We start from the raw sequence: 13861 nt of genomic DNA on the forward strand, positions 1-13861 counted from the left end.
TGAGACTCATGTTCAGTTATTTTCTGGCCCTTGTCAGGTCTAAAATTTTGCAGGCTTTAGTTACCTCTGTTCAAATCCTCTGCCACCAGAAATCAATGCAGAAGGCACTGGATTTTTACCTCTGTGAAGCAGAAATGACAGTAGCTACATACAATGAGTAGTGTCACTTATAGACCCATGTCTGAAACACCCCAAGAGGCCACAGTTATGTGGAAGGGAAGCACCTCTCTCCTTCCAACCTCCAGTCCAGCAAGGGTCTGCATGCCAAGAGTGTAATCTTTTGCTGATTTTTATATTTTACTCATTATGTGAGACACTGTCAAGTCAATCTAATATCAAACCACAGGTTTTGTAAATCAATGGTGTATAAAGCCTGGCAGCAATAGAAAAACATCCATGACATTAAAAAAGTCTGGAGGACTCTTAATTTTAAAGACACGGCATTGCTCTGCATTGTTTGTTACTCAGACATCATTGTATATTCATGTGTGAAAAAGAGGCAGGGTACCTGATTAGAAGGAGGCACAATCAATAAAAGTGAGATTGATCAGCCCTTTATTCAGTCTTTGAGTTTTATACAAAAATTAAATAGAATAGGGAGATGTGACTTTGTTTTGATAATCCTATGCCTTTTGCATAAAACTGAGATGTTTCTCTTTTCTTAATATAAAAATGAGATTACTAGTCTTTATGTTGTTATCACTTTTCTTGCATATATTTTCTACTCCTACTGCATTTTGGTGCAAAATGCAAAATTCAGAACAAATTTTGGCCTCCAACTCTAGATTATTGAAGGCACTATTTGGAAAGGAAGGGAACTGATTAGAACTTCTATCTGGGGCTGATCAAGAAGGTTTGGAGGTCTTCTAGATATGTTTGCTGTTTGGTCTTCATAATGTTTCTGTTTAGTTAATCCTGAAACAACTTGCAAGTCAAAGCACACACAATAAATCAAAGCACATCCAATAAATCAAGGTATGTGATGCTGGGGCCAAACTTCATGGCTACACATGATAAATATGTAGTTAAAGTAACAACTCTGTTAAGTATCCATACTTGACTCTAGTGAGAACCTTAATGTAATTTAAAGGTGCTTGAAAGGAATTGGAGTTCATGACTCTCATAGAAAGAGTTAATTGCACCTTTGGTTTAAAAAACAAAGACTTTTATGAACCCTTTCTCCTGACAGCTTCTTTTTAGTTATCAAACCCTTCCATGTTACTTTTATCATCCTCTTCCTTCCATACCATTATCCCAATCAAGTCGCGTTTCTCTTCCACTTACCCACTTTTTCTCTGATCTCTATTGCCAGCTTGAAACTGCTCACTCTGCCTCTCTAGAGAGGCCCAGGAACAAGTTGGATTTTTGTCTACTTTTAATCCCTTCAGGTATGTTAAAATAGTTGAAAACACAATGTTAAAATGGAAGGGTGGCCAACCAGAAAAGCTTCCATTTAATCAAAGCATATGGAGAAATGAACTTGGTTAAATGTAATGGTGATTGAATCTACTGGAGGCTAAAATACTTCTAATAATTTTGCTTCTCGAGATACCTACTGCTTTCAAGGAGATGTACAAAGCTATCTTCAGTTTTATTGAATCCCACGAGTCGATTATTTTGATGACATGCAGTAAATTATCCGCATTTACCAAATGTTGTGAGAGTTTATACTCAGAATAGTAGTGTTTTATGTTGTTCTCCCTGTTCTTGTCTCTATAAAGTGCATCAGTGTTTATCCAGAAAATGCAGACCGGTGTGGACAGTTCTTTGTTTGGAGTTTTAACACTCTTAAATAAACTCTTCCTATTAGTAGATCCCAGTGACATCAGACTGCTGTACCATGTTTAATTGAAAGTGGCAAGCAAACACTATACAACTGCTTCTAAAATGCCTGGGAGCTATTTGAAAGCTTTAGCATGTTAGAGGGAGAAATGGCCTGGTTCTATCTCCCTTTTTGAGGGAGGGGAGTAGGTGTTGAGAGGGAGAGAAAATTAACCTTCCTATGCTCCAGAACTGCTCTGTCTATGTGTCCTTAGCCTTTAGTATAATATTAATTTTTGGTGTGATTGAATTTCTGTGGATACCCCTTCTGTAATGTGGTTATCAAAACAACCAACTAATTACTAACTGACAGTGAGTTTGATCAGGTCCTATTTATTTTTTAATTGGTTTTATGAGGGTTTGGCTGTGCTAGTGCACTTGTTTGTGCTATAAAATAATGTACTATGTGTGAGACAGACCAAGAGCCCAAGGTAATAGTCTTAGACACTTAAACAAATTTAGGAAAGGGCACTCCTTATTCTCTGTACTGAGACTAAATGGCAGCCTGGTGCCAGCAGTAAGGAATGACATTTATAACATCTAACAGTTAGAAAACCTTCAGATAAGCTACCCTTGCATTTCCTGGTAGGAGTCCTTCTGGCAAGGAAGATCACCTTTATTAAGTTAAGAAACTATTTTTTTCAGTCTTTAATAGAAAGGAAGCATGAGTTTTGTCACTTTTTATATACTTTTAAATTACACTTAAATACTTTATTTAGAATATTGTTGGGGGATGCATGTAAATCAGTGCTCTTTTTTTCACCAAGAAAAAAGCTTGCTGACTAGAATCATAGCCTGCTCAAATTCATTGATCTCTTTTTACATCACATCTGCTACTTTCAGGGTTTACCCTACAATTGATTGAATCTATTAGAGAGATACTCTTGCTTAGCTGCCTAAGTATTGTGATTTTAGAATTTTGGGATGAATCTCTAATTAATCCTGTGGTGCAGCTTTGGCAATTTTCCATGCATTATTCCAAGTGGCAAAAGGCAGCAACTATACTGTGTGGGACAATGGCTATTTAAGCAGTTAGCATCTTGATCCTGCAGGACGTATAACATCATTTCACACAGAAATGAGGGAGCTAAATATTCCTTTAGACTTACTGATATCAAATTAAATCCCCTTTTTTTTTTTTTTTTTTTTCCTGTGAGATAATTAGTTGATACCCCAGTGAAGATCTAATTTATTTAGTAAGATAAGCAATTGGACAACTGGACATTGTTCCCACCCAATACTGAGCACAAGTGGGTTTTTTTGTTCCAGCAGCACATGCCTCTTCTCAATGTAAGGTTATTCATATTGTAGAGCAGCCTTTAATTTCTATTTAAGATGTGTTTTTTTGTGGCCTGTGTGTACAAAGCCCTACTTCACAGTCCAGAGGTGAAACCACAACTACTACACCACAAACCATTTTGGAACTGCAGTGTATGATCTCGGAGGTCAGTAAGTGGAGGATAATAGAAATGGAAAACAGAAGATGGAGACAATCACTTATAAAGACAAAAGACAAAAATAAATATCCAGAAGGATCTGGAGACTGTAGGCAATGAGACAAGAGAGTAACTATTTGGCATATTCCAAAGGGAGTATATTGGCCAGCTTCTGGTAGTGGGAGGGCTACAGGGCTGGTTTCTTCGGGAACTTCTGTGCTGCTTCCCCCTTGTCCAGGGCAACCAATGCCAGCTGGACCTGCCACTGGCTGAGCCCATCAGTTGATGTTGGTAGTGCCTCTCAGATAACATATTGAAGAAGAGGAAGAAGTTTTGGCACAGCTGCAACTTCAGCTGTAGAGAGGAGTGAGAATGTGTGAGAGGAACAGCTTTGCAGCCACTCAGGTCAATGCAGAAAAAGAGGGAAGAGGTGTTCCAGATATGGTGAAGACCATGGTGCGACAGCTTTGCCTCTGCAGCCCCTGGAGAACCACAGGGGAGTAGAGATACACCAGCAGCCCTTGGAGGACCCCACACTGGAGTAGGTGGAAGTCCAAAGGAGGCTGTGACCCTGTAGGAAGCCTGTGCTGGATCAGGGTCCCTCTCCCAGTCTTCACCAAGGAAACATTTGTCCAGCTGAGGAGGGCAGTGAGAGTCTGGCTTTGGTGGGCACCTGGCATCCAGACAGGGTCAACCCTCCACAGAGGGGTTATCTGGAATTGTTGCAGTCTAGCAAAGTTGTATCTACTGAAAAGCATATTCTATTGTTGAACTCTATTGTGCTTATAGCTCTTCATTCAGGTGGACTATCCCATTGGCCACAGATGGACTACTTATTTGAAAATATTTCTTGACATAGTTTTCTATGTAGACCTCTTAGACTGCAAAATTCTCTGGCAAGAAAAGAAAATGAGGTTCCAGTAGGGAAAATATTTAGTAATGATTTGGATGAAACCCTGAGTAAATAACTCTGGAGGATAGTCTTCCCATGGAAGGCAGAAGTCTTTCATGGGTCCCTTTCTTAAGCAGTAGATCTGAGGTTAGGACTAAACTGAAAAAGTTGAAATATGTCCTAATAAACCTCAGCCATGTTTGGACTCGGTATTATGGCAAGAAATAATTGTACCTTTTCTGCTCTCTGCATGTGGCTTCAATTACCAAGGAAATGTGAACCACAGGGGAAAAGCCTGCTCCAGCCAAGGTCTGGGTCTGGATGCAAAGGGCAGCAAGGGTCTGGCACGGGGCGCAGTTCCATAATACCAATACACAACCCATAATACTATCAAGAAGGAATAGAAGTAGAGACATGCCTGCTTCTCCTAATTAAATTACTATGTGTTAGATATTTATATTTCAATGAATGGTTTACTGGCAGTGCAGTATGCTAACCTTGTGAAAAAAGGAGTGACAATTCTTAACAATAAAAATCTTTAGAAGACTTTAAGGTTGTGCTCATTGAGGTTATTTTTTTCTTCTTTTTTCCTCCCTCTTTTCCAACCCCAATACCGCACCCCTCTTTAGGGGGCAAGAATAAAAACTTTTACTTTTCCCAGATGCACTTTGGAATAAATTCTTTAAAAAGGTAAGTTTTGTGAAAAGTAAAGTACAAAGACTACCCAGGTAACTGAGTTTTGGTTTATTTTGGGTTTTTATAGATAAAATTTGAATGGGACACATGGTGTGTCTCATTCTGATTCTCTCAGTCATCTTGTCCACATCATTAAACTGTCCAAAGATTTGCTTTTATGTGCTATTGAAAAGCCATGGGCTTAAATACAGTTGCAGTTTTGTTTTGGGACTGGAAAGCATTACTGGAGCTATATTCAGAAACCTCTCTCTCTCTCTCTCTCTTCCTTTAGCCAGTACAATCATTGTCCCAGAGTCCTGTGTCTGGGATTAATATTTTATGCATGAAATGTTTTGTGTACAGTAGTGACATAATAAGAAGAGGCATTGTATTAGTTTGTGCATGAAGAAGAATTGATTACAGAAACAGGAAGTGTGTAAGAACTTGCCTTAAGATGCCATTTTTATTAACACCTAAGTTCATCATTTTAAGGCAAACATGGTTTATGCTTCTTAGTTTTTACTTTAAATTTGCCAAGCCCTGTCTAAAGTGGTAGCACCCCATTTATTTGTGTTCTTCATGCATATCTTGCACAGAAAATAGCCCATGTGGAAAGACAGCAAACAGATAGCTGCAGCTGTTGCCACTTATGCTCCACAGCACAATTTTAGAAATTAATGGTTTCTAATCCCAAAAATAATATAGATACAAAATGGTGTTACATTCCAAACTGCCAGGCTGAAGTCCCTTGCTCTTATTTCATAAATATGTTTATAAAAGTCTGGATTAATCTCTCAACTGCAAGAAAATCTTTAGAAATCAGTTGGGTTTTAAAGTTAAAGTTATTGACATTTGGCAAATCAGTGCTAGCCAGGGAAATATGCTGAGGTATCTCTTTGTTGAAATATTTAAGACAATTGTAAGGCATCAGAGCTACTGTTAGATAAAGCTCCTTCTAGTCTTGCCATCTACTTTACTTGCTGAAGATAAATGCAAATGCTTTTTGTCACTTTTGGGCTATTGTTAAAGTGCAGGAATAAAACATGCTTGTCTGACAATTGCAGGTTATTAAAGACTATTATATTGGTAATCCCTGGGAAATAGAGGTAAATCTCTCTTCAGTAGCAACAACAGAATAACTTTCATTTAAGATTTTGATTATTATTATTAGTTTGTGGTTTAGTAAAACAATCTGCAAATTGTTTCTGACCTCAGATTTTCAAAAATCATGAGTCTTACTCTTTGCCCCCAAGACATGAAGCAAAATATTGTCCTACCTGTTTTCAAAGTCTGTATTTTCAAATCCTTTTTTCCAACTGGAGAGTTTGTACTTTCTGAAAAATAATAGCAGCTTTATTAGCATGAGATGTACTATAAGGAAAGTACCTAAAAATATCAATATAATGATAGAGTCATGAGAATAGGATATTTACTACATAAATATTTTATTTTAATAGATTCTAAAATTCATCTAAAATGGATAAATTCATTGAGAACAAATGTATAAGTTATGGGAGAAAGAAAGCAATAAATGACAACTTTTTTCAGCACTTCTGATCTCTCTCACTTCCAGATGAAAAGGAAGAGACACTCTGGTGCATGGTGTTTTTGAAAATCAGACTGCTCTTCATATCTCACCTTATTACCAAAGTGGTGTGACAATGACGATGTATTGACAAATAAGATGCCTTCTATTCCATCCAGCTCTGCATGCTACATTAGTTTTACTCTCATCAGTAAATATGTTATTAAAAATTGTGATATCCAAGATGATAAGGAAAGAGCTACTGTAGGGAGCTTGATGTTGCCAGGGTCATACCTATCCACTTGTTATTGAAGACATATATCCATCTTCCCAGTTTTGCTCTTTAGAGTATTTTTTGTTGTTGTTAACCCTTAAAGTGTTTGTGAAGGAGATAGGAGTCCTCCAAGAAAAACTTTCAGTCTAAAAACATTGAAGGGTCTCAAGCATTATGCTATCCCATCAAAACAGATGTGAGAGAAATGTTAGAAAATAACCAGATTCTGTAATGAAATTCATTACATAGGCCCTTACATGCAGGTAAGCCAGGAACTCAGATAACAGAAGCAGTAAAGTCAGGTTTTTGTTCTGACTGGCAGGACAAATTTAGTGTAATCTTAAGAAGCTTGGCCAGTTTGCCAGGGAAAATACGAGGCTGCATAATTTAAGATTTTTGAACACACCAAGCTGGAAAAGTAAAAAAATATGTAGCAAAAATCATGATGGTCCTAAGAAAAGGTGATGAAAGCAAAATGAGTTGTATCTGCAATACAGAGCTGAAGTGCAAGAAGGAAAACCAGAAAGCTGGGAAGAATAGTGATGAAATGGGGAGTGCGTGAACCAACAGAAGAATGAAGAACTGAATTGCAGAGTACAAAAAAAAAAAAAAAAAAAAAAAAAAAAATCAATCCATGACCACGATGAAGTTCTTGGAAAAGAAGTAATAGTTTAGTATTAAGAAGGATGTAAATGATGAAAGGATGTAAATGATGTATGGGTGAGAAGAAGAGGAAGTTACAGCACAACAAAATTTGCCTCAGAAAAGGGTGGAGAAAAGCCCAGACACTGGCTGGAATGCAAGCATGAAATGGTCCCACTGCATTCACTTGACATAGCGACAGAAGGTTTTTACAGATCGTCATCTTGTCTCTCACTTACTGTAGCTCTAGTGTTCAGCTCTGGGAGTGACTTGGGAAATTTTTCCTAGTGATGCTCTTGTCAGTGTTGCCTCCTCTTTGCAGAGCTTCTATTTGCCTGGTATTTATTTGTTAATCTTTCAGTGTGGTGAAAATGAATTGCATGAAGATGAGACTCGTCAAAACTAATGCAGTTTCGGAGGCACATCTCAACACATCATCAGACTGAGGCTCAACACTGATTTCTGTTGTTGTCCTTGGCTTTGTCCACTGGCTTTTCCAGTTTGGATTGCTTTGTGAGCAAGACAGTTACTTTACAACTTAATAACATGGACGTATCTTGACAGGGAGCTGTCAAGACTTTTTAAGTATTATTAAAACCTTACCTGAAGGAATATTTTAAATCATACCATATTATAATCAGCATGCACTTTGTGTTTGTGCACTAGCTTGTGCTCTTGCATCAGTTCATCTGAAAATACTTTTTTAAAATTGTGTTCACTCTGGAGGTCACTTTATCAGCCCAGATTTTGCCCTACTTTTTCACAGATGTTTGTGACCGGGCCATAGCTTTTGTTAACTCTCAAAAATATGTTATGCCATTCTTCCACAGAATAACCATCAGGAGAGAGGAGGATGGTTGCTGTGATAACTCCAAATTTTTAAGCAATTTAAGTCTAGGAGGGACTGTTGTGACAACTTAGTCTAGCATCCTACTGGTTATACATAATGTGAGTCGCAAAACTTTATTGGATGATTCCTGAGTCAAAGAATACACTTCAGCAAAACTGTTTGGCTATACTTGTTTTGAGGATTATCATGATGAGACCTGGTTATGCAGCAGGATGCTCCAATATTTAATTGATTTCAAAATTGGTGTCTTATTTGTCTTTCACATTTATCAGTGTAGATACATATTCTGCCTGGCATCTGATACCATTTTTTGTCTTCTGATTTAGGCTACTTTTACACTCAGAGGAAGTCTTTTTCCTTTATGCATAGCTATAATTTGACTGAAGCACTCTATTAGCCTTCTCCTTGCTAAACTCAGTGCTCATATCTTTCAGCTCTGGCAGTAGCACAGGATTCTTTTTTTCCAGACTTTTAAATCACTGACTTTTCACATTCTGGCCACCAAGACATATAATCGGAACTATCTCTTGTATATTCTAAGTAGGCATTTCATTAATTTAAAATTATCCTTACTGTTGGTGTGAGAAACTCTCAAGGCTTTACTAGCAACTTTTTATTTGTTTGTGGTTTTGTTGGTTTGTTTGTTTTTGTTTCAATTTAGGTTTTTTTCCGACTTTGAGGAACTGGTCAAGGAAAAAAATCTAAGTAGTCATAGAGAATTGCTTTTCTTTTTGGAAAAAGAAAACCAGGCCTGTGGATAATATATAATCAGCTACAATAAGTTGTATGCATTCTGCATATGGCAACAAATTTTAATCTTTTGCAGAGAAAGAAAACACAGTTAAAGAGTAATTAACCAACATGAATTTTTACTTCAGAGTTCAGTGCTCTTCACAGTTGCAAAAGAATAATGTTCCAGTGTAAGGTTTTGCACCTTCCCCTAGCATCTAGGACTCTCTGTCAGAAGAACTGAACCTGATTTGGGAAGAAAGCCTTTATTTTATTTGAGGGAGTAAATGTTTCAGTGACTGTAGGAGCTATTGATGACAACAGTATCCAAAAGAGCTCTCAGGCCTGGACTGGAGAGATTATGTCATAATGACATAGAGAGCATTTATTATTTTTTCTACAAAATCCTTTTGGAAGCAAAGCAATGAAGCTTTTATTGAAGGAGGAACCACTGATAGTGTCTATGGTGTTGATTTTGCCTACATAGTGTTTTAAAGAAGGAACTTGACCCATGCCTTGGTGAGAGTGTTGCTGAAGTATGTTAATTGTTTTGTGATAAAATCAACTATTTTGGCAATGAAGGCAAGAGTGTAGTCTTCTATATCTTCTTAATTGCTAGAAGGAGGGGAGGTGAGGGATTGTGTGCAACCCCTGGATTGCAGTCCAAGTTGCTTCCTAGTCATCAGAGATGCAGAAGATATTTTTTCTGCTCTTGCAGAGGCAGCTGTCTATTACAATTTTTAATTTTCCTTTTTCATGTTATTGTTGGTGTCTTTAAATAACAAATCCATCTGCCCCAGGCCCATGTACTTCCCTTTCTGTAGTGGCATTAGTGTTATGTAAGAATCTGTACAGTCCCATTGAATTACAACTGCCAAATACAGAGCTCCAGTCCTACTGTTATCTTCCTGTTGTCCTATCAGATATATCACAGCTCGTGGGATTGTTAATTTCCCTACTACAGCTTTTTAATGCCCAGAATTATATCCTCTGCCTGTGATGCTAAATAATAGCATAAGGAATTTGGGCAGGGAAACCTACTCTCAATTAAATCGGAAGGGGGCATGACACATGAAAGAAGAGGAAGAAGAGTCCCTTGAAGTATGTCACTGAGCTCCTTATAGTTGATCTGACAGAGTTGGAGTCTGTTGATCTAAAACTCACCCTTTTCCATACTGTGGAGGATGACAGATGTTCAGAGGGACCTAACGTGATTAGCTTTTTTGCTCTGGGAGGCAGAAGTTGTTGTGATTTACTTGTATTGCTGATTCAGTGGGCTTTGTTCAGAAGTTTGTAGCAAATGCTGCAGTTGCTTTTTTGAGCAAATGCATGAATTTTATGTGTCTTTTCCCCACATCCCCATCGTTCCCCCTGCCCCCCACAGTAGCAGTGGTTTATTTTGGCTGAGTCTGAAGGTTTCACACCTCTGCTCCCAGGCTATGCCTCCAGATCATATTCCTACCATTGGGATTGCTTTTTTTACTGTCATTCATCTGTACTTCAGACAGCCATCTAGGACTGGCCTTGTAAGTCAGAGCTTAAAAAAGCTCTGAGTTCTTGTTATTTTCTATAATGATGCACAAGGCAGAGAACTTTATGGGGGCAGTAGAAATATAAATATCTTACCAATACGGGGCAGTTAGGTCTTTTGGTTCCATAGTAATTGTCTGAGGAGCAACTTGAATTTCAAGTAGGTTTTGTATTTCATTGTGAATATTTCACATTCTTCTAAGAGACAGCCAGAATCCATAAAGGTCATGTACTGTTGCTGATTCTGTGTCATTTGTCACAAACCAGCCAGCTGCTAAGATCCCCCTATGACCAACATTACCTGGCAGCTCAGATAGTTTTGGGAGAGTCATGTAAAAAGCAAAGGAAGATCAAGACAGAGATGACACTGATGCTGGCAGAGTGTCAAAAGGCCTGTTCAGACACATTGCCGTTGTTTCTGTTCTCCACAGCATCAGTCTGCAGCTCATATAAAGGTAACCACTGCATGATAGGAAAACTCTTGTGCCACAGGCCTTCAGTCTGGGTACCCCTACTCCATCAACTCCCCTACTCCATCAACTCCAATCATCTATTAAACTAAAACCTCTATTTCCTTTGTCGCCTGTGTAAATTTACTTTTTTCCTCTGCTGGAAAGGCTTTTAAGTCTGAAGCGGTAGGAAAAAAAAAATTATCATCATACTCAACAACTTACAAACAAATGAAAACACTCAAGATATGATGGAAAAATAAAAATAAGTTTAAACAAATCCATAAGCTCTTCTTAAGGTAGAATATACTGCCAAAAATGCTCTTGACACTGTAATTCCTGTATATGTTACAATAAGAAGATGCTCTTTACCTTGGAGGCAACATAAATTCAGTGTGTTAATACGCAGTCTGCCAAGGCTAACGCTGCTTTTATATAAGTATTGTCCTGAGCACAACATACAGCCACTGTACCTTAATGGCATGTAAATCATTGCTGTGCCATAGCTGCCTCAAACTATTTCTTACATTTCTTTTCCAACATTGTCAAACTTTTGTTTCATTTCTCCTCTTCTCTTGAATAAGTGCTCTTTCCAGTGCACAGCTCCAAGCTACCTCTTTATTGCCAGTTCCAGACCTGTGGTACCTGGAGTTAATCACCCTTCAGCTACATATTGTTAACTGTGATATGCCTGCTACCTATAAAGGAAAAAAATGTCTCCTTTTTTATACTAGAAAATAAGATATATTCCACCGAATTGCTGGGGTGGGGGGAAGCCTTTGTTGAAAGAATGGGACTACAGCTATTTTTATTAGTATTATAAAGAAATCCGTGCTCCATGGAGAGCACGTGCTGCAATGTTAAATTGTGGGGAATGAAACATTTCCTGTGCTATCAAGACATTATTTGCAGCTTGTTAATGAACTCTATTTCATTTTTATCTCTGCTTTGTATTTAGATAAAGAAACAAAAAATAGATTTCTCTGGCAACATTTTTTGGAAAGGGGAAAAATGATATAGCAGCCTCGACCACAGATATCTTGGTCACATTGTCAGGATGGACAGCGCAGTCTGTCATTCATTGCCCAATGCAGTGAATTGGGACACGAGCTGTTGATATGACACTAAACAGAGAATTACATTTTTCTACACTGTATGGAAAACATAGATGTATTCTTGTTCTCTATGCCTCTGAACAGGAGAACAATGCTGATAGGAGCCCACCACTTTAAATCGTTGTTGGCTATTCAAGGCATTGACAATAGAAGGCAGTTGTGAACTGGAAAAAAAATAGAAAAAAATATTACTGGAAATTACAGGAAACCATTTGGCATGCGGTGAACAGAAAGCAGGTTGGTTTTATTTAAATGATGGTTGAATTTCTAAGGAGCTGTCAAGTTTGCTTTGGGGCTTGGAGTGTTTGTGGGATATCCTATTCTCTTTCCCCCGAAGTTTGATTTCAGTTCTTCGGATACCAGAGCAATAAACTGAAAACTCAGAGTTATATTTAGAAAAACAATAACTGCTTAGTGTTATCCTTCAGAGAGACAGAAACTCCTAACAAAGGTCCTGCATCTGCACTGGGAATGGACATCTAGAGATTTGTGTGGGGAGGGAGAGGCTGTTTGTTTGATTTTTATTTCCATGTTTCAAGTGAACCCCATAAAAGAGTTAATCTCCCCCCACCTGAGATTCTTCTTATAGGGGTATGTAACCTCCAGGTATGGAAACAGGTGATGATCCCCTCCAGTTCAGAAAATCAGTGAAGTTTTTCTGTGTATACTGTGGTAAAAATGAATTTTCAAACTGTTATTCCTATTTGGAAATAGGAAATCTGGAAACTTTAAAACCCTGGTATATTCCACTCGCTATCTTTGGACCATATAGGAGGATGCTGTACCTCTTTCTTTAAGCCTTGGGTTCTTCAATCTGCTATTTATTTATTTATTTATTTATTTATTTATTTATGCTCCCATTAGCCTTTTGACTATTTTCCCTCTCACCATCAGTTGTCCAGTGGAGAAACCTCGTGGGGAGCTCAGGCATGTTGGAGCAAGTATTGTATTAATGTGGTTGCTGGCTGCAGCAAGGCTCAGCATGACCAAGTATTTATCTGTGTTTTTGTTGCTGTAATTCCACAAATCCTGTAATATTCCATGACCTTAGGAGATGAGGAAGAAAACTGCAAAGACTACATCAAGGAAAAAAATCCCCTTCTGATTTTAGAGATGGGTAGGGGAAGAACCAGATCTTCTGACCCTTTGGCTACACTTCTCCAGAGGCATATCTTAGGCAATGTGGAACATTCCATTTGGCATTAAGTAAACTGGAGTTGTTGGAAGTAGCTTCCAGTTTGATATCCAGGAATGTAGGCAGATAACCACAAAGTGGCAACCTTCCATGGAGATTTACCACAGTCAGAGAAATGAGGTTTTGCACACTGTAAGTGGCCATCTCTACCTCCACAATTAATAATTTTTGTGTTGCACATAGATTTAACTTAAAGACATAGCTGCTGTCTGTGTTGAAATTAGGGTGAAACAATATGAGGTACTTAATTTTGTTATTGAAGGGATTATTCACTTGGGAGTCCTGAGGCAGAACCTGTGGCCTCATGAGGGCCATGCGTGGTGAGGGTTCCCTTTCCTCAGAGACAGTAAGTCTTTTTTCTCTCTTCTACCTGAATTCTTGAGACACTGTCTGGTGATTTTATCACCCTGCCCTCGTGCAACCACAGAAGCTAAGTTTGGGTCTAGATACTTTGCTCCCGTGGCAACAGAGGAACTACTTTGCTGACTTTTATGCAGTAGAAAACTTGTGTAGGAGGTTGAGATGGCTGGCTGGGGATGCATTTTCTTGGAGAGAGGGAATCAAAGCAAGTATTAGTTAGTGTCATTAAGTGTGCTGAGTGACCCTATGTTTATGGGATATGGGAGGGATCTCTGTGTTGTTCTGCCTGCACAGACAGTGCACATCTTCCCAGCAGTGATTTGCTGAAAACTGGGGGACAGACAACAAGGAAAATGGATTATTCTACA

Source organism: Taeniopygia guttata, chromosome 5, assembly GCF_048771995.1.
Source record: "Taeniopygia guttata chromosome 5, bTaeGut7.mat, whole genome shotgun sequence".
Classification (NCBI taxonomy): Eukaryota; Metazoa; Chordata; class Aves; order Passeriformes; family Estrildidae; genus Taeniopygia; species Taeniopygia guttata.